The sequence below is a fragment of the Mastomys coucha genome, unplaced genomic scaffold (genome assembly GCF_008632895.1).
Source record: "Mastomys coucha isolate ucsf_1 unplaced genomic scaffold, UCSF_Mcou_1 pScaffold16, whole genome shotgun sequence".
NCBI classification, from domain to species: Eukaryota; Metazoa; Chordata; class Mammalia; order Rodentia; family Muridae; genus Mastomys; species Mastomys coucha.
This window is the reverse complement of record NW_022196898.1, coordinates 36114235-36139843: the sequence shown is the minus strand read 5'-3', so window position 1 is coordinate 36139843 and position 25609 is coordinate 36114235.

Genomic DNA, 25609 nt, shown 5'->3' with positions numbered 1-25609 from the left:
GGGTCACTGGTCTCAATGTGTCCTAGCCAGAAAGTAGAGAGAAAGCACCGCTTATGCTCTGCTGTCCCCAACAGTAAACTGCTATCTCGGACGTTAGGATTCCCATCTCAATTAACATAATCTAAGTAATTCCTCAAAGACATGACCAGAGGCTTACCTCTTCAGTGATCTCATCTAGATCTTAACAAGTTGACAGTCAATGATCCATCACAACTCCAATATCATTTTAATTTCTCTTTCTGCTTTAACTCCTTAGCTCTCATCAAACTATACATGTGTATTTGTCATCTTGTCCGGTGTGTATTCTCCATAAATGGAGCGATTTTATTTATATCTGTGTTTTTGGTCTGTCCTTAATCACTGGATGAATGAATGAACTGTGAATGTAGCACCTATACTGTATGAGCCTCAGTTCAAGCTGATGTACCATCCAACTCTATTGGCAGTGAGCAGTAAAGTTTCCAGGGCATTAAATGCTACTTAATTCACGTGTACATACAAAATCACAGCCCTAATCCAAAGTGAAATTGTTGTATTCTTCCATATGTGTGGGTTGCCTTGGCTTCAGCCCATCTATTAGAATGGAGAACAGACACCAAACTGGAATGTGGGTCACTTGCAAACAGAAGAACTGACTTGCAAACCAGCTGCAGGATGAGCAAAGTTCCAGGAAATTCTCCCTTCCAAACATTAAAGAGTTTCTTGCTCACCTGGGAGGAAATTTCTGGTTTATTGCATCCTCTCCAAAGTTATGGCTTCCCAATCCTGCCAGAAACCTTTCAGAATAGGAATTCTAACTCTGAAAATTGGTTTTAAATAGAGACACATTACACCTCCCCACAGAGCACTTACCAGGCAAGTACTACTTAGGCTCAGCTCTCTTGCCAGATCCCTTCAGGCTGGAATATTGTTAGGGTGTGCCCCTTCCGGTCCCCAAGCCACGCCAATTGGGCCCAAACATCTCCCAGCCCTTCCTCCCTTCCTGAGTCTCCCTGTTTGGTACTACTTTTCTTGCTCTTCGTCAACCATTTGAATTCCACAGATAATTGTTGGGTGTCTGCTTTTTTTGACTTGTACTGTGCAGCAATAGGTACCAGGAATGACAGTAAAGGCAGAACAAACATTTCATGTGTGGAGACAGGTGAAGGCGCTCCATCCCTCTCTGGTACACTGTGCAAGCATTATGTTCTTGTTAAAGCACTGGTAGAATCACTACTAGTCAGGCTGGGAATACAATTCAGTTGGAAAAACATTTGCTGCACAAGCCTGAGGATCTGACTTTGCTTCTCAAAGCCATGTGAAAATACAATTGAGTAGTACACACTTGCAATCCCAGTGCTGGGAAAGTGAAGAAATGCAAATCCCTGGAACGTGATGGACAACTGGACTAGCCTATCATTGAGCCACAGAGCCTACTGAGAGACCCAGCCTCAAGAAAACAAAGTGAATAAAACAAACAAAACAAAAACAACGTACATATTGGGAGGAATAGACTACATACACACACACACACACCATGTACACACATACATACACACATCATGCACATACCATGCACACACGTGTATGCACTCACGCATGCTTGCACACATGCATATACATGTACATACCTGCTATACATACGCACACATACACACACAAAAAGCTCTATATCTACATACCTGCTACACACATTCAATCAGTGCATTTGCTAATGATAAGCTCTGTAAATTTGTATTCTGAACACTTCATAATGTTTGTTTTCCTGTAAATAAGGACAGATTAGTGGCTAGGCCAATGTGATTGCCTAATTAGCAGCTGTTGGACTCTCCTTTGCTACCAGAGTTGTCTTAAGCAGAAAGATTATCTGTCTAACAGCCAACAACACTTCCTTTTTATAGAAACACCAGCTATCTTGAACACCCCTTCGATACCTTGAGACAGCTTCGCAAAGACTAAAGCTTATTGCCCTGGTTTCCTGGCAGAGCCCCAGCCTGGGCTTTTTAAAACAGTTTTCACTGAACTTTCTGCTCAGTAAATCTAAATGCCCTTGTATCTGTGTCTCCCTTGGCAGAGGGTAAACATTTTCCCTGGTGTTATAGCAGAGGTCCTGCTGTGATCAGTGTTCAGAGGCCAGGCCTTTTTTGATCCAAACTCAACCCTCAGTTACTTCAATTGGGAAGGCCGTGGTTATCTAAATATCCCTTCTCTGGCCACATAAGCCGGTGTCCAGGGATTGTTCAGTGAGTCTGCTGGGAGCCACTCCCCTGTACAGTCTCCCATTCTTGAGGGTTTTTTGGTTAGTTGGCTGGTTGGTTGATTGGTTGGTTTGTTATTCCCTACATTCAGTAGTACAGGCTGAGCTGGTTACACCAAGCAAGAAGCAGTGGAGACAGTGAGCACGGCAGAGACCGCTTAAGTGAGTAACTGCCGAGGAGTTAGTACTTGAAGACTTGAATGTAGTAAGGCAGCTGATTGCTTGATCCTGAAGAGGCACTGGCAATCTTTGTGATGATCCTGGAGGTGTCAGACATACAAGTGGTCCTGGGGTGTACCTTGGCCTCCCAAGAGTCCCCACCTAGCACCCCAAATAATCGCAGAGGAGGAGGTCCTCTGAGTAGTCCTGGCAACAGCTGAGGGGCTGGAGGGTAATGGTAGCCAGGTAAGAAAGAAGGGTAGCAAAAGAGGAAACAGACAGGAGAGAGAGAGAGAGAAAGAGACAGAGAGAGAGAGAGAGAGAGAGAGAGAGAGAGAGAACATGACAGACTGAAGAGCCAAAATTACAATATAAAGGGAGCCAGAAAGGAGCCCACAGGCCCTGATCACTGAAAGAAGCCAGTAGAGCTGTCAGATCTTCAGACCCTAGGTTGAGAACTACAAAACTGGCTGTGCCAGGGGCTAAGAATGCTAATATTCAAGACATCAATGGGACTGTGGTGCTGGTAGGTCTAAGGGCCCTGACACTCAAGGCCTACATGAAGACAGAGGGCTCTAGTTGCTGCTGCTGCTGCTTCTGCCTGTCTACTATTGCCAAGTTTAGAGGAAATCAAAAGCTACCAGAGACCAGTATATGGAGAGCTTCTCCTTGTTTACCTACAATCCCCACCACACGATAAAGAAAATAAAACACAGCCAGGCAGTGGTGGTGCACGCCTTTAGTCCCAGCACTTTGGGAGGCAGAGGCAGGCAGATTTCTGAGTTTGAGGCCAGCCTGTTCTACAGAGTGAGTTCCAAGACAGCCTGGGCTACACAGAGAAACCCTTTCTGGAAAAAGAAAGAAAGAAACAAAGAAAGAAAGAAAGGAAGGAAGAAAGAAAGAAAAGAAAAGAAAACACAATTATTGGCCAGATGATTGGTGACAATACCATTCATTACCATTAGAGAAGGTAGAGGTGAATGTGTGTGCAAGTATCCACACACTGAATACACTAAATATGCTAAATACTAAAGAAGGCTTGAGATACAAGGATAGGTAGAGGTAATCCATGACAAGGGCAATGTCATTCAGATTCTGACAAACTAGGGTCAAATGTACACTGTGGCATGGAGGCTGAGGCTGAGGGTGATGACATCTGTGGGCACCAGGCACAAGTGTGGTGCACTTACATATACTCAGCCAAAACATTCCTACACATAAAATAAAAATTTAAATGTATTTATTGGACATTTTATGAGTTATTTGCTTTTTCAAGGCCAACAGGAGATAATTCCTGCTGTGTTGAGTCTCTTCTCTTAGGGCAGAAATTTCCTCTTCTTTAAGTAGGTAGGCAAGCTACTCAGGATAATTCTCCTTTAAGAGTCTCAAAATTAACTGGATTAAAATCAATTTCAGACCTTAATTATATCTGCAAGTACCTGTTAATGGGTGATCTGTTAACGTGTGATCTGTTCCTGTCACTGCCTCAGCTCTCCCTCGGGACCAGCCAAGTCTATTCTCCACAGTCCCTTCTCCCCACTGGACAAGAACTAGGCCCCACCCCTTCTCTTCCTGGATAAGATGTCTTAGAAATTAGTTGGTTGGTTAGATCCCACATTGCACCCTCCCCCTTAGCCATGGGCTGCATCTCTTCCACCACATTACCACATTCCAACCTCCACATCTTCCTAGTTGCCCAAAATCCCTAACCACAAAACTTGTAGTACATACATTTGTAAATTTCATTTTCTTTTATGTGCATGAATGCTTTGACTGCAAGTGTGTAGGAACACCACGTGTGCCTGGTGCTGACAGAGGTCAGAAGGCTATGTTGGATTCCCTGCAACTGGCATAACAGATGGCTTGAGAGCCACTGTGTGGATGCTAGGAATTAAACCCAGGTCCTCTGAAAGGATAGCAGATTCTTTTAACTGCTGAGCCATCTCTCCAGCCTAAATTGTTTTTGTTTCTTAAGCTATTAGATTTGTGATATTTTGCTCCTCAGCAGTAGATATTAGTTTGGAGGGGAAGGGGGAGATGAGGAATGGCCCATGAAGTGAGATTATAGATCCTTTAGTTGCCTTCTTCTCTTTCCCAGAATTCAGACAGTGGCCTGACCAATCAGCTGACAGGTCTCTGCTGTGGGAATTAAAAGACACCGGTAAGGAAGAATAGGAAAAACAACCATCGTGTCATGTCCAGCATGAGAGAAGAGAAGCAGGCCCAGTCTGTCCTCACTGGGATTGTAAAATATTTATATTCCTACCCAGGGCTTCTCCTCCATGCTCTTAGCCACCTATGCTAACCAAACTGTTTGGTGTAAAAACTTCCTGCCACCCTCTGAAAATCTACAAAAGCCAATGGAATTACAAATGGCTGCCAGTTTCCTGATGTAAGTGCTGGAACCAAACTCTAGTCCTTTGAAAGAGCAGCAAGTGTTCAGAACCCTAAGCCACTTCTCCAGCCCGGGGTCTCAACCCCTAAGGGGTAAAAATACTAGGTAGCTAGAGAGATATCAGTAGACCTAGAGGCCACTGATGGAGAGCCCGACTACTTCATGATTCAGGATGCTTTCCCTGACATCCAGGGACTTCACGATCATCCTCCAATGCTGCCCTGCCCCCAGCAGTGTGGCTGCCAGTCACTTCCATTACTGAATTTACTTCCTTTCCTGGATCCTAACTTAAAGGGTATGTTTTTCCATGTTTTTTTTCAATTGCCCAACTGGTTTTATATCCCATAGACTAAACTCTTAGTCAGCACACCACCAAAAGACACATTAATAGCATCCTTTCCCTACAAAATTTCCAGTACTAAAGACTGCCCGAGACCACCCACCAGACTTCCTCCCCATGAGAATGTTTCCCTTGTCCAACCAGAAAGAGTTATAAAAATGATACCTACATCTCCTTCTCCAACTATCTAATAAAAAAATCAGAAATATTAGACCAGACCATGCAATTTTGTAAAGTTCTCCATTTTAGTTAAAGTGTGATAATTCTCCAAATGGCAGTAATTTGGTTTCCAGAGCTAAAGTAACTTATCTTTCTAGTTTCTCGCCTCTCCACCCTCAGTCTGGTTGTAAGCACAGACTACAGGTTAGTCATCAATTATGTGCCATGAATTAGGTTTCTATTGCTGTGATAAACATTATGATCACAAGCAACTTGAGGAGGAAAGGGTTTATTTCATCTTACGCCCACCCACAGTGGCCTGAGCTATCTCACATTACTCATCAATCAAGAAAAAGCTCCCCACTGATAGACGTTGTGATGGTTTGTATATGTATGGCCCAGGAAGTGGCACTATTAGAAGGTGTGGCCCTGTTGGAGTAGGTGTGGCCTTGTTGGAGTAGATGTGTCACTGTGGGTGTGGGCTTTAAGACCCTCATCCTTTCTCCCTGGAAGCCAGTCTTCTTCTAGCAGCCTTTAGATTAAGATGTAAAACTCTCAGCTCCTCCTGCACCATGTCTGCCTGGATGCTGCCATGCTACCACCTTGACAATATTAGACTGAACCTCTGAACCTGTAAGCCAGCCCCAATTAAACGTTGTCCTTATAAGAATTGCCTTGATCATGGTGTCTGTTCACAACAGTAAAATCTTAAGACAAAAGTATTTTATTTTCTTCCTCCTCCTCTTTCTCCTCTTCTTCTTCCTCCTCTTCCTCTTCTAGACAAGGTCTCCCTCTGAAGTCTTGGATATACAGACCAAGCCTTAAATTCATTTATATATATATATATATACACACACACACATACATGTATATACATATACGTATATATACATGTATATATACATATATATGTATATATAGTATATATATATGTATATATGTGTGTGTATGTATGTGTATATATATATATATATATATATATATATATATATATATATATATATCTGTACTAACCATCCTGGGATTAAAGATGTGTACCACTATATTTCTAAGTTGAGGTTCTCTCTTCTTAGATGACTCTAGCTCATGTCCAGCTGACAACCAACCAACACCGTTGCCTCCTCTGAGGCCTCTGAGAAGGGGTATCCACTCTGCCACACAGGCCTGAACTCATATGTCCTACCATGCTGCTGTCTGCCTATGGCATGAATAACTCTTCTAGTAGATATATTGCCCCAATGGAAATCTATCCCAGGGTCTCCCTGAGCCTCAAATCTAAAATCTTTTACCTGGTGTTTCTGAGAAAGCTGGAATGTGTGAGGGGAGAGGGAGGGAGGTATTTTACTTGTTAGCTTTTCCTACCGTTCACCCTGGATGGGCACCGATAACAGGACAAAGTATGATTTCATTGAAGTCCGGGCTGATGAGACTAATGAGTTTCCTGGGTTTTCTTGTAGAACATAGGAGAAGCCAGACAGTGGTGGTGTATGCCTTTAATCCCAGCACTTGGGAAGCAGAGGCAGGCAAATTTCTGAGTTTGAGGCCAGCCTGGTCTACAGAGTGAGTTCTAGGACAACCAGAGCTATACAGAGAAACTCTGTCTCGGAAAAAAAAACAAAAAACAAAAACAAAAAACAAAAAACAAAAACAAAACAACAAAAAAAAAAGGAAAAAATAAAGAACATAAGGGAAGAGTTGCTTAAAGGAGCAACGTAAGGGATGCAACTCCAAAACAGCTAGCTGCATCATCATAAACTCCTGGCCTTCAGGGATGGCAATCTCATGTTAGCTACACCATGGCGTCTCCCTTCCAGCTAACTTTCTAATTGACGATACTTTGCCATCTGCCAACATCACTTGGGCCTGGCTGGGGATAGGTGGTAAAGATGGGGGTGGCCAGAATGGGGTGAGCATTTACAAACAATAGCTAGAGTCCTGGATGGAGATCTTGTGACCCTCTCCTACTTCCTTCTATTGGGGAGTGTCACCAGCTCCATTGCCATTACCATAGATGTGACAATCTCTGTGTTCTTCTCTAGTTGACGAGGCTGCCAGCCCAAGTTTATCTCTACTCCAAGATGGCATCACTTTATGCCTGGAGAAAAAGCCATACAATGGGGTGCGTTTGTAGATGTTGGTGTCCAATCTGGAGTTAACCCCACAATCTGCAGTACCTGGCAGTAGACTGGTATGTACATCTGTAATAAAGATCCTGATGTTAGCTGACTTTGTTCAGTAGGATAGATAGGCAAATAATTGGCTGTCTGGGAAAGACAACAGACTGGAATGCAGAGAGCAGAGGGTAATGTGACCACTGTGCACACGCTGACAGCACCTGTTGGGATGGGAGGGAACACAGAATACCCAGATTTGGGAGTTCTTAGTGTGTGGACTGTACAGTGGGCCTCTAGGTTAGACATTCGATAAGACTCTCCTGGATATCTGTCTCTGAGTACACCTTACTCTTCCTACCTTTCCCATGAGAATCCTCTTAGGAATCCTATCGATGTTCTCCCTACCTACCCTTTTAACCTCATTCACACTGAAGATATCGTGGGCTGAGCTAGGTCCCCCTAATTCATATGTTGAAGAACAAATCCCAGCACCTCAGACTTGACTGCAATTGGAATAAGGTCTGTTTTGGGGTAGGGGTGGGTATTGGCATAACCCTTCAGATGTGGTTGGTTAGAAGATCGGAGCTTGAAGTTGAGAGAGCATTCAGACAGAACATCATACAGACTCTGATTCTTCTTCATTTTCTCAGGGTGGGATAAGTAAGCTCCACACCAAATTATCTAGCCTAGACATAACCTGTGTGCTAGGAGTCAGGAAGGCACCAACAGAAGCAAAGTTATAAATCATATTTGTCATTGATCCAGGAATAGGGGGAATGGACCTTCCTAAGGCTACAAATGGGAAGGAAGGAGCTAGCAGGGAGAGAGGCTGTACAAGGTCAGAGTCTGATTTCTAGGAGAGGTAAAGAAAGTCCGCTAGTGAGTCTGTGATCTAACAGGGTCTTTGTTTGTTTGTTTGTTTTGTTTTGTTTGTTTTGTTTTTTGTTTTTTCTTCCAGACAGGGCTTCTCTGTATAGCCCTGGTTGTCCTGGAACTCATTCTGTAGAACAGGCTGGCCTCGAACTCAGAAATTCTCCTGCCTCTGCCTCCCAAGTGCTGGGATTAAAGGCGTGTGCCACCATCGTCTGGCTCTAACAGTGTCTTTAAAGAAATCCTACATTAAATGAAGTCATTAGAGTGCACCTTAACCCAAAATATGCAGCATAAATTAGGATCCAGGCATAGAGAGATGGCCATGAGGGTACTGGGAAAACAGATACCCAGACAGTATATTATGATTCATAGCAGTATCAAAATTACAGTTATGAAGTAGCGATGAAAATAATCTTATGGTTGGGGCTCACCACACCATGAGGAACTGTATTAAAGCCTTAGAAAGGTTGAAAACCACTGCTTCAGGGAGCCCTGACGGATACAAATCGATTGTGTTAGATTAGATTGTTTAGACCCCATTCTGTGGAACTGAGCTAAGGTGAGTGTGACAGGTCAAGAAGAGAGCTAGAAACTTTGCAGATGGTAGAGGCAGAACCGGAGACCTTCCCCGCCTGGGTCACAAACTGCATCACTCTGCTTTACTGGAAGCACACTTGGCTTTAAGGAGAGGACCATGCAAAGCTGCCCTTGAAGTCCTCTGGCTCCTGGGCTTCCCGGCTGGGCATTAGCTGTGGGGCCTCTTCCCAGTTTCCTTAGGCTCAGTTGCTGAAAACCTTCTCTCCAGGCCTTTTGGGGAGGCTAAGTTGCTGCCGCGCCCAGAGGCACAAACGTTCTAAAGGCATGTCCCACAGGTCTCCAGCCAGCCCAGCTGGCCCCAAGCTGCAGTGGGTGACACCTGCCTTAGCTGCCTGGGAGCCTGGGTTTGGGTCAGCGCTGGATGGTACCAGAAGGAAAAGCCTGCAGAGTGTGCAGGACTAACCCTGCTGCTTCCTTCAGCTCTGTGTCTCCTGGTCACCTCCTCTAAGACTTTTGCGCGCCCTATAAAGCACAAGCTGTATGAAGTCTGAAAATTTTGTACTTGGGTCTGGAATGGAGGAGAGGGGAGGAAATGGGGTAAGTACCAAGCGGCACCTGGGTGGTCCCAGACTCTGCAAACCCCCTGCTGAGTAAGATCAAGAGGGTTACCTGGCACCACCTATCTGTCCTCCTTCTGCAAGATGGAGGACGTGCAGCTGTGGAGGGCCAGGGAAAGAAGCTCTGTTGGCCACGGCAGGCACACAGCTTTGAAGGAAAGTGCGACCATCTGTGTGTTGGGCTTTCTGCCCCTCGATGCTGTGGATGGGGGCAAAGTCAGAGTTTTACACTGGTTGGGAGTTTCTCCCATAAACAAAAAGGCAAAACATCAATTCAGAATTAATACAGAAATGAAATTTTATTTTTAAAAATGAGTGCAGGAGTCAAAACAAGTTATAAAAATTTTAAGCAGGCAAATCAAAATTATTAAAAATTCAGGAAACCATACACATTTGATTAATCAACCCTTCTGCATGCTTATGGCTGTCCTACATTTTTGGCTCCACATTCAATTTTTCATAATAATTTCATAGTTTTGTTGAGGGGGGAAACAGAAGGATAATTCAGTTTCCCTATAGCGTAGGTGATCAAAACTCGACAGTCATTAAAAGTGCCTCTCAACTTTAGAAATTATTGCTAGTAGTAAATAGCATGTATTTGGGGGCTTATACAATTAGGGCAGGGAAAGCTTCTACTGGATTTTTTTTTTTAAAAAAAAATTGAGCTAAAGATGTCTTTCATGGTTTCTTAAGCAGTAAGTAATCTTAAATACGTAAATAATCTTTGCTTAACGGATACTATTCAGTAACTAGCTGGCACTAGCAGTAGCAATCCCTTGGGAGTTTTATGCTTGTTTTCTTCATCAAATCAAGGAATTTAAAACTTTTTCCAGCGTGTGCATATGAATTCCTCTTTCAATATTACTAAGCAATCCAAGAGCCTGTTAAAAACTCATCTCATCTTCTTGAGGCAGTATCTCTCAGGGGATAATCTGGGTTTTATGTAGCAACTCACTTCTTAATGTTCGTAATTTCACATAAAAGTACGTGGAGACTTGTGCACGGGATGCCTGGGATGGCACTCACTGCCTTACTGAGCCGAGCCCTGCTTGGAGGGAAGCACACCCACCACCGCAGGCAACCTTGCATCCTGTCATGAGCATCTCTACTGCTGCGGAGCCACGACCCTCCACACTGCAGCCATTGCACTTAGAACCAAGCACATGGGGCCTTATTCCTACCTCTGTGATCTGCCTGTCACAGTACAGCACTGCTTGGCTGGAGCTGTAGGAGTCATTCTGGAAACCATTTTCACACCACCAGAGTTGGCAACAACTGAGTTCTAAACAGCTGGGGACCATTTCATAACAACAAGGGAAAGCAGTTTAAACTAGCAGTGGCCACATTGCACTCTGGTATCTTCTCTGAAGAGCCATGTAAGCAGGCAGGCAACTCCCACCCACTCCCTCCCCCTCCCCTCCCCCTTCCACCCCCCACAGCCCAAGAGAACCCCTGTGAGTCCTGTGGGCATTGCAGGAGATCACCCTGCAGACCCTTGGACTAGGCATCACTTCAAGGGCTTTAAAAATGTCTTTCTATTTTGTTCCCCAGATGCCTCCTTGTTATGTAAGAATTTGTTCTTCTGGCTAAGGCATTGTCCCAATGCTAGCTGTAGTTCTTTTTAAAAATGCATTTTTAAAGGTGAACTGGGCCAGGAAATGAAGTCCCTCACATGTTGTATGAATTTATTTCACAGGCAATTTTGAGTAAGAAAATTCTGAGGACTGGAATAGAGACTCAAAAAAGGAAAGGCTGGAGCCTGGCAAGGTGTCAGGGAGCAAGACCCAGTTATCAAAAAACTAAAGCCAAGCCAAGCCGAACTCAGCTCTAACACACAAACGCAAACCACAAAGGCCAATCTCTTTGGATTCTTTTCTGTGTGGGGTGGTAGAAATGATGCTCACACTTGCCCCAGCAGGAGAGAGAACTAAGAAGATGAAGCAGGGGGGTTGCCTTGAGTTTGAGATCACACTGAGCCTGCATAGGAAGTACTAAGCCAGCCAAGGCAACATAGTCTGACTTTGTCTCAAAAAGGAAATTAAAAATACATGAATAATAGTAATATTACCTAAAACTGATGTGTTGACTTGTGCCTGTAACCTCAACACTCAGGAACCTGATCAGGACAGTGGCAAGTTCAAGGCTAGCCAGGGTTATACAGACAGACGCTGCCTCAAAATAATAACTTTTCAATGCTGTCGCCCATCCTCACTGTCTCCTCTTCTTCCCTCTCCCTCCTCCCTGTTGTCATGTGTGTGTGTAAGAGAGATAGAGCCCTACCATGTGGCTCTGGCTGGCCTAGAACTTGCTATACAGATCAAGTTAATCTTGAGCTCTTAGACTACCTACCTCTGTCTCCTAAGTGCTAGGATTAAAAGCATTTGATTAATCACTTTTGTTAATGTTTTGGATTTTCACTCAGAGTGAACTGAAGAGACATTACTTTTCCAATTTATTATGACAAACTCCACTTCACCCCAGCCGTCCACTACCTGTCTCCATTTCCCAACTATAACTTAGGAAAATCCAATGAAGGCAGCCTGGCTGAATTCTGCCCATATCCTCAATGGGTGACCTCTAGTGCATACTTTCCCCGCCTGAGGTGAGCATTCTGTGGCCTGTGGGTGAGAGCGAGCATCTCCTTTCACCTTTGCTTCTCTCTCCACCCAGAGCAGAGGTGGTGGGAAAAATAAGCAGGAAAGATCTAGGGCAGAGGGCCCAAGAGCACAGGGGGTAGTGCTGGGTGCGCTAGCAAGTACTCTTCCCTACCTCTGTCAGGTTGACAGGGAAAGGAAGGCTCCAAATAGCAGTCTGGAGCTGCCGGGTTTTTTCCCTAGAAGTGACTTTCTGACCAGCTTCCCATGCTTCGAGGATCCCACTTCTTGAGCTACCTGCTCAAGTCACACCCCAACAGCTGTGACAAGCCGGCTTCTGTTTAGTTGGGAAGAGAACAAAACACCCAGGATGATGGATCTAACCCAGGCTCTCAAACACCCAGCCCGTGGAATCCAGGAGTAGAGGGGGAATCGTCGTGCCAGAATCCAGCAATCACATGTACTTGATGTGTCCCTTTGGGAAGTTTCTATCTCAGTTCTATACACACATGGAGAGGTGTGCTCTTTGGTCATTGTAATTACAGAGACCTTTGTGTTGCCTAGCACAATACCAGACGGTTGTAGGGGCTCAAGGGGCACAGGGGAATAGACAGGTAGCAATATTTCATTGAAATATTTCCCTGAGACTCTTTCAAGTGCCAGACCCCCAAAGGGCCCATTCAAATGCATGAGGAAATTTTGAGGGGGAGATGAAACACACACGTAAGTAACTACAATACTAAACAGGTGGCCTTGAAGGAATGGGGTACCAGAGCAGTGGTTTGAATGAGAATGCCCCCCATAGACTCATCGTAGGTTTGAATGCTTGGTCTCCAGGGAGTAGCACCATTTGAAAGAATAAGGAGGTGTGGCTTTGTTGGAGGAAGTGAGTCACTGGGGGTGGGCTTTGAGGTTTCCAAAGACCTTGCCAAACCCTCTCCCTCTCTCCCTCTCTTCCTCTCCTTCCCCCCACTCTCTCTCCCTCTCTCTCCCTCTGCCTGCTTCCGTTGCTTAGGATGTAGCTCTCAGCTACTGCTCCTACACCTTGCTTGTGTGCTACCATGCTCCCCACCATGATGATAATGGACTCACCTCTGAAACTGTAAACAAGCCTCCAAATAAATGTTTTCCTTTATAAGAGAGCCATGGTCATGGTGTCTCCTGCAGCAAGAGAACAGTGACAAGGACAGCCAGTGGCATTGGGAAGGGTGCATAGTTCCATCAGAGCTTAGGGGGAACATTGTCCCTCAGCTGGGCCTTGCAGAGAGTACGGGTTTGGGGGGCTTTTGTTGTGTTGCTGTTGAAACAAAATCTTGCCATGTAGTCCTGGGTGGCTTTGAACTTGTAGTTATCCTTCTGTGCCTGCCTCTCAAGCGTTGTGGTGGAATGTGTGTACCACTTTACTAGCTGAAGGATACATTTTGATTAGGGTATCCAGTGGGAAACAAAACAAAACAATAACAACAACAACAAAACAAACCCAAAAGCCCCACCTACACAGAGGGAAATCGAGGGAGCAAAAGGCAGAAGCCTGGGGCTGCCTAGACTAAAGCTAAGGGATAGAGAACCAAAGGGGGCTTCTTGGTATGTTAACAAAGCTGCCCAGGAAAATGACAGTCAAGTGGAGGCTTTGTGGGCTTTGCAAGGCTGACGTCCACGTTCACAATTCACCAGGACAGGGAAAGGATTCGGATTGATAGGATATCTCCTTTCCTCAGACCTTGTAAATATCTTAACCCCACCTGGCCCAGCCTTCCTGCTTATCAAAAGAGGAAGGGTGGCTGCTGCTCCTTCCCTGAGCATTCCTTAGAGGCTCAGTTCTTTGTGTAGGGCTGAGCCCTCCAGGGCTTCCTCCCACCCCACCCAATCTTCTTTAGCATGTCTGTATTATCCAAATGATCAGACCTGAATACACACACACACACACACACACACACACACACACACACACACACCCCGGGATTAACGAGAAAAGAGGCCTTGGATTTGAAAGAGAGCAAAGAGAGATATATATGGGAGGATTTGGAGAGAGGAAAAGAAGGGAAGGGAGGAATAACATAATTATCTTATAATCTCCAAAAGGAAAAGAAAAAAATGTAAGTGTAACAACTATTGGTCACCTCTGAACAGGAGGCTGAAGTAGATGTTTGTTAGTAGGCCATGTAGAAATCCTCTTGAGTTACAGCATTGTAAACTCCCGCAGGGCCGTGTGACATGGCTGTAAATTGCTGCTCTGTGCTTAGGTATGTGATCCTGCACTCAGCTGTATTTATCACTTTGCTCACCGCTCCCTGGGATTTTTTTTTCTAGCACGTTATGGGTAATATGTGTCTCCCACACATATTCTGAACAACAGAAGATAAGCTTATATGCCATTATACACCATTTCTGCTCCTCTTTTCCAGCCCCTGGGAAGAGTACTTTCTTGATGTTTAACAAATGTCTGCTGAGTGGAGAAGTTCCCTTTCTAATCTAATTACTAGGTCTCTGACTTGGTACCCTGCATAATAGAGCCCAGCTCTCTAGACATTACAGGAGACACTTTAAACAACGTGGAACAGAAATATCCCCCTTTCCTTCAAGTTCAAGGAGCTGGGTTCTGGTGGCAGCACACTCCACTAATATTCAAGGCTTACCAACCAGCAGAGAAAACAAACAGGGAATATCTAATTACAAGTGTGACTGATGCTAATGTAAGATCCGAGTACACAGGGACATCTCAGAAAAACACCGGGAGGCCAGGAATTTCCTTAATAAGATAAGCTCAGGAACTTTGGGAAGGTAGTGGAACTCTCTGGAAAGGCTAATTAATATTCCTCAGATCACAGGGTGAGAACCAACCTGCAGGTGGGGACACATTCTGCAGGGTGGACCTTTGCCCACCTTCAGACAAGGGAAGTCCTTGCCACCTCATTCCCTGAAGACCAAGTCACACTGTTGCCAGGTGGCGGTGGCATATGCCTTTAATCCCAGAACTTGGGAGGCAGAGGCAGGCAGATTTCTGAGTTCAAGGCCAGCCTGGTCTACAGAATGAGTTCCAGGACAGCCAGGGCTACACAGAGAAACCCTGTCTCAAAAAACCTAAAAAAAAAAAAAAAAAAAAAAAAAAAAAAAAAAGTCACACTGTTTTACCAATCACATCATGTCTAATGGCTGCTGCTCTGAAAATTGTATAAAAGCTCACTAAACAAGTTGTGCAGGTTCGCTTCCTTTCCTTAGAGTCTGGAACAGCCTCTGTGCACTGGAATAAAAGTGCTCATGCTCTTTGCATCGATCAGGCTCCATGTGATTCCCTCAGGGGGTCTCTGGTAAGCTAAGGCTCTACGGGGTCTTACACTACTGGTAGGAATGGCAGGGATTTGATGGCAAGTAGGAAGAGAGCCACTTGTCTGGGGGCATTAGAAAGGATTCTTAAGGTGTGAAGAATGGAGCGAGACTGATTGGGGTAAGGCCCTGGTGTAGAACGTTGCAGAGAAGGGAACACTCAGAAGAAACGTGGTGGACAAGAGGAGTGTGAGGATCCCTGGGGCTGGGGAGAAGGCATATCCACCCCAGTCAGGCTCTGGAAGCTGGGGACGGCTACTGTGCCTGATTGAAAGGGCAGTAGAGATCACTGACAACCATTGGAGGGTGCCAGTTACAGAGGTAAGAGTCAGTTAGAGGGAGTGAGTGAAGGGAGAGGCCCCATATCTATAAATGGAAGCCGTTGGACAGTGGTATCAGCTGAGGTGGACGGAAGTAGGTGAGCAGGATTTGGAGGTCAGGTGTGAATGGGTAGGGGGAGTTAGGAATAGACTTACCGAAGTCTGGCTTGGACATTAAGATGCGTGTACATGCATGCATTTGTGCCCATGTGCCTGCGTGTAGGGGTGGGTGGGTGCATTCTTGACCAAAGGCCCCTGATGATACTGTGTAACTTCCTGGAGAGACATTAATAGAAGCCTCTTCGGCCATCAATCAGTGCATCCACTACAAACCAATGAAACAATTTCAGGCAAGTGTAGCTAAGTGAACCAGTGAGTTTACCGGGGTTATTGACAAGAACCCCTGGTGGGCCACTCAAAAACAGCTTGGGGCCACTAAAAAGGCCCAGCCCTCCCCAGCTAGGAGGAATGATTCACCTAAGCAGCGTCCTTGGAGCTTTCTGCACAGCTTGCAGGCAGCCTGGCCATGGTGAGGCTTCTCACCCCAGCAGCTTTTCTTACTTTTATAACCTTTGGTTATAAAAGAGGTCTGGTGAGTCTCCATCTTCTAAACGACTTGAGTTTCACTAGCTTCCTGAACTGGGTAAATTTAGCTTCCTGAATCTTTGTGGAGTTTCTCTCTCTAACCAAGAAGGGAATGTGTCAGTTTGGAGGAAATAGCCACAAAATGGGGGTTCTGTTGTTCCTCTTGCTGGGTTTTAATGGAAGGGCTCCATTTTCCTCATAATTTGCACTTCCTTGGATCTAGTCCTGAAGCTTAGACTAGGGCTGTGCTCTGGGGGGGCTGAGGGATAGGGCTAGAGGAAGACTGAAGCTGGAGTATTCCTGCCAGGAAGCAGGGGACTTGGTGCCAGAGCCTTGTTTCTGTGTGCCTTTGAAGCTGGAACAGAAGCACTGGAGGGACATTAAACCAACATCCTCCATCTATGTGTTTAGACAATGCCGCCTGAGCCAGCAGCCAGACTCTGCCTGGCAGGAACTGCTTGGGTTGTTCTCTGACATAGAAATGGGTAGTCAGCAAAAGACAGAACAGTTCTTGCAGCCAGTTTGGCTGTAAGGTAAGAAACCCCATCGAGGCACAAACAGGAGACAGGAGTTAGGAGATGGAGTCTTAGCTGGAAACATGGACCCTGGGAGTTTTAAGGAATGATTCTCAAAACCCAGACACTCACAGACTCCCCGCAACGGCCTGGTAAAATTCCACAGCCGGCATATCCAGGGAATAGGCTTCACTTGGTATTACAGGGAGAGTAACAGTGTACCAAGAAGTGTATGAGGCCCGGAGAGGAGCACCATCTCATGCCAGGTCATTCTTTACACTGGTCTAGAAAAACTTTCTTGACGCCTCCAAGTTGAGCTCAGTCATCACTGTTCCAGACTTCTAAAATGCGGATATTTTCCTTTCTCTGCATTGCCCCAGCCTTGTTGTACTCCTTTGCCCATCTTCCCATGGGCTCTGAGTTCCTAGAATTCAAGGAATTTCCTCTTTCTATCTCAAGCTTTGCATGAAGGAAGCTTTTAAAATATAGGGTTGGGAGAGGAATAGGTAGATGAAAAAAAATCAACAAGCTGAATATTGAATTAACTGCTACCCAGATCATCAGCAAGCCTCTATTGGACGGCTGTAATAATTGAGGTGTTGAGGGGGTTGTAATAACTGAGATGTTTAGGGGGTCATAATAATTGAGGTGGCATGCATAGCCTGGGCAGCAGGACAGAGCTAGCCCTGATGGTGTGGGTGCTGATGAGGCTGCTCCAGGGCATGAATCGGGAGAGCTGGCCATGCCCCTGTCCAGCTGTGCAGTGGAGTAGGCACAGGAGAGCTGTCCCCTCACTCCCTCACCCTTTCCCTCCTCCCCCTAAGGATAGGAGACCTGACTTTGGCAGCATGGGTGCAGGAGAGCAGTTCTGGGGGTGTGAGACCAGGAGAGCTGGCCTGGCTCCTAGTGGTGGCAGTGCTAGAGAGCTGGCCTTGGTGACATGAGTGTGGGACAAGCTGAGCAACCCAGCCACCAAGCAGGCCCAGATCCATGCTGTTGAGTTGGCCCACCCCAACTTTTACTCCATCTATGAACTGTTGGAGCACATGAAGGGGCTGGATGTGCAGAGCCAAAGCTGCAGGAACTCCATGACAGAGGGCAACAACAGGTTATCTGAGAGGAGTCCAGGTGAGGATCCAGTATTGATGGAGTGCAGTAGAAGCCAGAGGCCTGGAACCAGAACAATGACTTGTTGCACTGAACAAGCAAAGCTGTGTGGGCAAAAGGGCATGCTGTGGGACACACCAGACACTCTGCATCTTCCATAATGAGATTATTTTTTTTTTTTGGTTGGTTGGTTGGTTTTTGTTTTTATTTTTTTGTTTTCTTTTGCAGGGGAGGTTGCAAGGTCAGATATGGAGGGGCTGGGAGATAAGTGGGATTGGGTTGTGTGATGTGAAATTCACAAAGAATCAATAAAAAGAAAATCATTGAGGGGGCATCATTAGGACCTGTGGTTTAAGACAACAGTCATTCTCATAACTATGGTTGAATAACCCGAACATGTGTATACATAATGTGTATACTGTGTTTTGTTTATCTTTTCAAATGTCTTTCTAAATTTCTATAGTTTTGTTTTCCCCACCTACAATAGTTTTTTTAAACTATTTTGTAAACAACTTATTTTTTTAAAGATTTATTTATTTATTTTATGTATATGAGTACACCATTGCTTTCTTCAGACACACCAGAAGAGGGCATTAGACCCCATTACAGATGGTTGTGAGCCACCATGTAATTGCTGGGAATTGAACTCAAGACCTCTGGAAGAGCAGTCAGTGCTCTTAACCTCTGAGCCATCTCCAGACACCCAAAATTTATTCATACATTGCATGTACATGTATGTGCATGTATGTACATGTATGTACTATACACCGAGCATACTCCTCCTATGCCTGTACCCTCTTCTTTCTCCCTCCCTTATTGGGTCTCCTTAGTCTTGTGGATCGTTTTACTTCCACTCTCATGTCATTTACATAGACAGAATTTTTATATAACCTTCAGAATCTGGGAACCACAAATGAGACAGTACATAAAATGTTTGTTTTTTCTAGTAAGCCTAACCCTTTTATTTCCATTTACATCCAATTTCATTGGTAAATCTACCATGGAATCCAGTGTGCTTTGTACTATTTCAGGCAGCAAGCAAAGCTACCTCCTCAATCTCGGCTCTACCTCAGATAAAAATGTAAACCACAGCAATGAAACTCAATTCAGATGCAAATGGATCTAATGACGTGTGGACTTAGGTCTTCAAAGACAGCAGGATTATAAAAACTCATGCTAATTCACAGGGGCTCTGCTGGAAAATGTGGCAGACCCTACTGTCTTTCTTCCTGTGGACACCCGCAGCCCGACTCTCAGGCCTACACCATCCCTTTGTGCCAGCTGCACAAATATCTAGGGAGACTTTCTACCCTCGAACCCCAGTGACCACACTGGATCTATATTCAGGTAGGTGATTTTCACTCTCCTTCCTGTTCTCCACTAAGCTCTCTCCAGCCTCATTCCCAGCTCTATAACGGCCTGCTTGCAGGTGCTTCTCCTCCTACCCTAGGAACCTCCATTCCCTGGAGACTCTGCCAAACCTTGATGTGGACACAGCTTTCCTCTTTCCTGTGGACACAGCTTTCCTCTTTCTTTCCTGTGGCCCTCTCAAACCACCCTTCTAGGACATCCCTATTTCTTTGTGTCAGCCCCCCACCCCCCATACCAACATGCAGAAGCACTCCATTATCAGGTAACCCATGGCCACTACGTTTTCCTAATATCCAAGGAGGGCAGTAAAAAAATAAAGAAAGGAGCACACACCAAGCAAAGACAAGATAAAACATCAACACCTAGAATCACGTTAATCATCCTCACCCCAGACACCTAGATACCAAAGCAAAACCGTAAACATCAACAGTCAAGACAAAGCTTCCAGTAGAACCTCGTAACTCTACTACAACAGGCCCTGAGAGATGCTAAAGCCAGAAAAGCCTGGAAGGATATTCTACAAACTAGAAGAGACTAAAGATGCCAGTCTAGACAACTATACCCAGTAAAACTTGATCACAAGAAACAAATAAAAACATTCTATGGTAAACATTCTATCAAACTTAAGCAGTATCTAACCAGAATTCCAACTCTAGAGAAGGAACTAGAAGGAAAAACACAACCTGAAGAGGTTAAACATATCCCCAAACTCAAGGAATAAATAATCCCAGAACAGTAGATTAAAAAAGGGGGTGATCCCCACCACCATAACAAGATTATGGGAACCAACAAACACTGCCTTTGATAACTAACACTGGATATGAAGATAGGGCTCATCCTTCTGTTGCATCTAAGAACTCACATTAAGCCGGGAGGTGGCGCATGCCTTTAATCACAGCACTTGGGAGGCAGAGGCAGGCAGATTTCTGAGTTCGAGGCCAGCCTGGTCTACAGAGTGAGTTCCAAGACAATCAGGGTTACACAGAGAAACCCTGTCTCGAAAAACAAAACAAACAAAAACAAAAACAAACGAATAGAAAACAGTATTCCAAAGAAGCAAGCAGGTATAGACATCTTAATTTCCGATAAAAACAACTTCAAAACAAAATGTATCAGAAGACGTAGGGAAGGATTCTCATCAAAGGAAAAAAAATTACCAAGAGGGTATTGCAATACTAAACATACACCAAACACAAGGGAACCCACATTCATAAAAGAAATTTCTACAGTTAAAATCACATACAGAGCCACAATCATGATAATACTCCTCTCTGAACAGTAGACAGGCAAAAACTAAACAGAGAAATGTTGGAGTTAAGTAATATCATATATTAAATAAACCCAGCAGACATCAATAGAACATTTCACCAAAACATAAAAATAATATACATTGTCAGCATCTTATAGATCTTCTTCCGGAATTGACCACATACCTGGGGACAAAGCAAGTCTCAACAGGTATAAGAAAACTGAAATAATACCATGCATCCGATTTGACCACCACTGATTAAAGCTGAATATCTATCAACAACAGATAGACAAACTCATGGAGACAGAACAACTGACTACTGAGAGAAAATAGATCAAGACAAAAATCAAGAAGAAAGATTTTAAAATGTAGAAATGAATGAAAATGAAAACACAACAACCTGGGGACTGGAGAGATTGCTCAACAGTTAAGAGCACTGACTGCTCTTCCAGAGGTCCTGAGTTCAATTCCCAGCAACCACAGGGTGGCTTACAACCATCTGTAATGGGATCTGATGCCCTCTTCTGCTGTGTCTGAAGATAGCTACAGTGTACTCATAAATAAATCTTAGAACAACTCAAAACTCAAAGGACATAATGAAGGTGGTTCTAAGAAGTAAGTTCATAGCACCAAGTGCATACATAAAAAAAAATTTTTGGAAAGATCACATATTAGCAACTTAGTGATAAACCTGAAAGCTCTGGGAGAGCCCTTCTCAATCTGTCGGTCACAATCCCCACAGAGGCTGCATATCAGATATTTATGTTACAATTCCTAACAGTAGCAAAGTTATAGTTATGAAGCAGCAGTGAAATAATTTTATGGCTGGAAGTCACTACATGAGGAATGGTATTAAAGGTCATAGCATTAGGAAGGTTGAGAACCACTGCTCTAGAGTATAAAAAAGAAATATCCCAAAGTTGATAGCAAGAAATGATCAAACTCAGGTCTGAAATCAATAAACTACAAACAAAAACACTACAAAGAATCAAAGGAATGAGTTGATTCATTAAGAAAATCAACACAATTGACAAGCCCTTAGAAAAATTAACTAAAAGATGAAAAGGAACGATCCAAATTAACAGAATTAGAGATGAAAAGGGGACATCACAACAGACACCAAGGACATTAGAGACTCACGAGGACACCCTTTAAAAATCTGTACTCTGCTGGGCAGTGGTGGCACACGCCTTTAATCCCAGCACTTGGGAGGCAGAGGCAGGTGGATTTCTGAGTTTGAGGCCAGCCTGGTCTACAGAGTGAGTTCCAGGACAGCCAGGGCTATACAGAGAAAAAAAGATTTCATCTAGTTGGGTAGTGAACACACAGAAGTTGAGCTAGTGCCCGCCTAGACTCTTGACCCCACTACTGACTATTGTGTTTGGTCCTGGAAGGTACTCTGTGTACTCAGGGAGAAAGATAACCACCACACAACTACAAAGCATGAGAGCTACAGTGGTGACCCTCATGCATGATGCACTGGTAGAAATGTGGCACAGACACTGTGGAAATAACCAATAACTCTCTGATTGGACTTAAGGCCTACTTCATGAGATGGAACCTGTACCTGAGACACTGCTCTGGTGGCCAAAAACCAGAGACTAGATGGTGCATGGGCCTAGGGAAAAACCAAATAGTATTGTTCTGCTAAAGGAGGACAGTAATAAAATTCCTAAAAACATTCTTTTCTTCTGTAGCATAGATCAATGTCTCTCTCAGCCATCTTCAGAGAAGCTTCCTCTTGCAATAGATGGGAACTAATACAAAAATCCACAACTGCCACAGACTGGGTTTCTGCGGGGAGCCCTTGTTTCGCGGGGTGATGAGTTCTGGCCAGATGTGCAAGGGATTCGGCGGGTGATAAATAGAGTCGACACAAAGAAGTGTGCTTTCTGAATGTATTTCTTAAAAATGGCATGAAGCTTTTACAATCATTGCAAAAGAAAAATGAAAAATCTGGCAGCTCAGTAGTCGAGGTACATCTGAGGCCATCTAAAACACACTAGGTCTAAAACAGCAGCCATCTCTGGACTGGTGCAGCACCCCTGGGCTCCAAGCATGCTCGGGCCACATGGGCCTGGCCTGAGGCGGGGGAGGGTGGGGGTGGGGGGTCGGGGGGTGGGGTGGCGCTGCAGGTGCACCAGCCAGAAGGGTAGAGGCTCAAATGCTGAATGCTACACACAGTCTCTCACATGCACTCTCGGCTCAAGGTCCTGCCCATCCTAGGTAAAACGCCCACTATGCTAATCTTTTGGGCAAGTAGAGATGTAACTCTTGCTAATTTCTAGGAGTGGTTCAGCTGCAGTACTTGACTGAGAATGAGGATTCTGCTTGACCTTGCCCTGGGATAAGTCCCCCATTCTGTAAACTTCAATGCCCTACCCACAATGCCAGAGGCAATTAGTCTGGATGGGTAACATTCCAAGCCAGGGTTTGGCTTGGAACATTGGTAAAGGTCAGAGAGCAATGTCCAATTTTGTCTAGTTGTTAATAAATCATATTTTGGTGGGCACCTTGCACACGAGTACGAGGACATATCTGGGCTACCTCTGAGTTAGGGGTGCCAGGCGACAATGCAGGAGCAGGAGACGGACTTCCTTGAAGTTTTCGCCTCAAATACTGCTGTCAGGCAAAGTCTGCATGGCACACAACTGGCCAATGTGCAGAGAATGGGAAGCCTTGGAACACCCAGTCCTTAATGGGATATCTTCATCAAATTCATTTCCTGAGTAGTCATAGAAGTATGCAGAAGAGCAAGCGAAAGACTGTAAGACTCAGAGGAGAGGGAAGACACAAGGACATAGTGCCACCTAGACACAAGATTGATGCACATATGAACTCACAGAGACTGCGGCAGCACGCACACGTTCAAGCCAGGCTGCATCTCAGCATTGAGAAGGGGATCCTTGCTCCCACCATAACCAAAAAATGATTTGTAATTGGTACCCACTGGCAAAGAAAAAAATGTTTTTTCAGTGGGAACTCATTAGATATATAAACCACAATAAAGGATAAGTCCCATGCCCAGTAATAGGTGGCCAACATAAAACAAACTCAATGCTATTTCTGTAGATTTTTTTTTTGTCCCATATTGCTTTGTTAGGGCACTTTTTTATAATTCTTACTGGTTTTTGTTTGTTTGTTTGCTTTTATGTTATAGTTTCTGATTTTGTGTTTTTATGATGTATGTATGTGTGTGTATGTGTGTGTGTATTGTGTGTCTGCCTGTATGTGTTTCTTGTGTCTTTTTTGTTGTTCTTGTTGTTTTTAATTCTTTTGCCTATTTGTTTTCAAAAGAAAGAAAGGAAGGAAGGAAGGAAGGAAGGAAGGAAGGAAGGAAGGAAGAACCAGGCAATGGTGACACGCCTTTAATCCCAACACTTGGGAGGCAGAGGCAGGAGGATTTCTGAGTTTGATGCCATCCTGGTCTACAGAGTGAGTTCCAGGACAGCCAGGGCTATACAAAGAAACCCTGTCTAGAAAAAAACAAAAACACAAACAAAAAATAAGTATATAAAAATAAAATTAATGCATTTGGAGTGATTGTAAGGAAAAATAATACAAACTAAAACCAAAAGAAGATGAGGGAAGCAGAGTCAGGCGGATCTCTGAGTTCAAGGCTAGCCAGTTTCAGGACAGCCAGGGCTACACAGAGAAACCCTGTCTTGAAAAACAAAGAAAAAGAAGAAGGGAGGGGGAAGGAGGAGGAACAACCTCCCCAACATTCCTCGTTTCCTACTTACTTGATTCCCCAGTTTTCAGTGACCTGGCAGGGTAAATTAATATAGGAGCCAAAGTTGTCTGCACACAAGGGCTGTTTCTGCTGATAAAATATTCAGACCAACACTTGGATAGAGAGGTGGGAAATGGAGAGGTAACAAGACTTGTGGACAGATCCTGCGCTGAGAGGCCTGGGTTCTTGGACCAGCCTCCCTTTGTGCTTTGTGACTTTCAGTAGACCCATTCTCTATCTCATAGGAGGTGAACTGCAAGGTGTCGAAAGTCTCATCCTGTCCTGGGGCCATTAATTCATCTTACTTCCTTCATTTTTACTAATATGTCTAGTTTCCACTCCTCCCATAATTCCTCTAGCTGGGATCCCTGAACCCGTTGTCTCTCTTAGCAAGTCTTCTCAATGGACCAATTACTGGAAGCAGAGCTTCTAATTCCTGTGAGCTTAGACAGTGAAATCATTATTACACCTAATAAGAGTTAACTGGTCCATTTCCCACAAATTGTCTTCCTGTGTGGAACTGAAATGTAAAGCACTAAAAACAAGAGGGGTGGACTGGAGGACAGTTGTTCACAGGCAACACTAGTGAACAGGGGGAATATGCCTTGGCCAATGGCATCTTTTAAAAGCCAGAGTAGTTTCAACCCAGTCACACCATCTTTTCCTAAATATTTCAGTCTTTTACAGTCAATGATCCCTTGCAATGTTTTTGTTTTATTGTTACTATGACCAAGTAGCTGATTAAAAAAAAAGACTTAAAGAGAAAGGATTGATTTTACTAGTGATTTCAAATGTTTACATCAATGATGCTGGCTAAGGCAGATATTGCCTGAGAATCACAGCTCATAAAATGGCAGACAAGAGTGTAGCAGATCATTGAAGAAATGGGCCAGAGTCTAATGCCCCAAGGACACACCCCCAGTGACCTACTTCCTTGAACCAGGTTCTCCACTTTCCATAGTTCTCCTCCCTACCAAACTATTCACTAAAACTCATGATCTAATTGTATCTGAGAAGGTCCACTTCACCAATCTCCTAGGCACGTCACATTCAAATCAAGTTGATGCAGCGTCTAGCCTTGAGTCCGTCTCCAGTATCCATGCTGTTTTCTCACTTGGGCTCTGACAACCAACCTCCTTCCATGGTCTCTGACTTCTTCAGGAGGCTGAGAGAGGATGGCTGCATATGAATGAACAAGTAGATCTAGCTTTAGCTGAACTTCCTCCTGACAGTTTCTTAATGACCCAGAAATCTGGGCATTCACAGGATGTCTTCTTTGCTTTGCACACATATAGAGGACAAGATACCATTTCAACTGCCAGGCCTCTGGTCCTTGGTAAGATGTCAAGCAGAGTTGGTAAATACAGAGGTGAGGGCATAG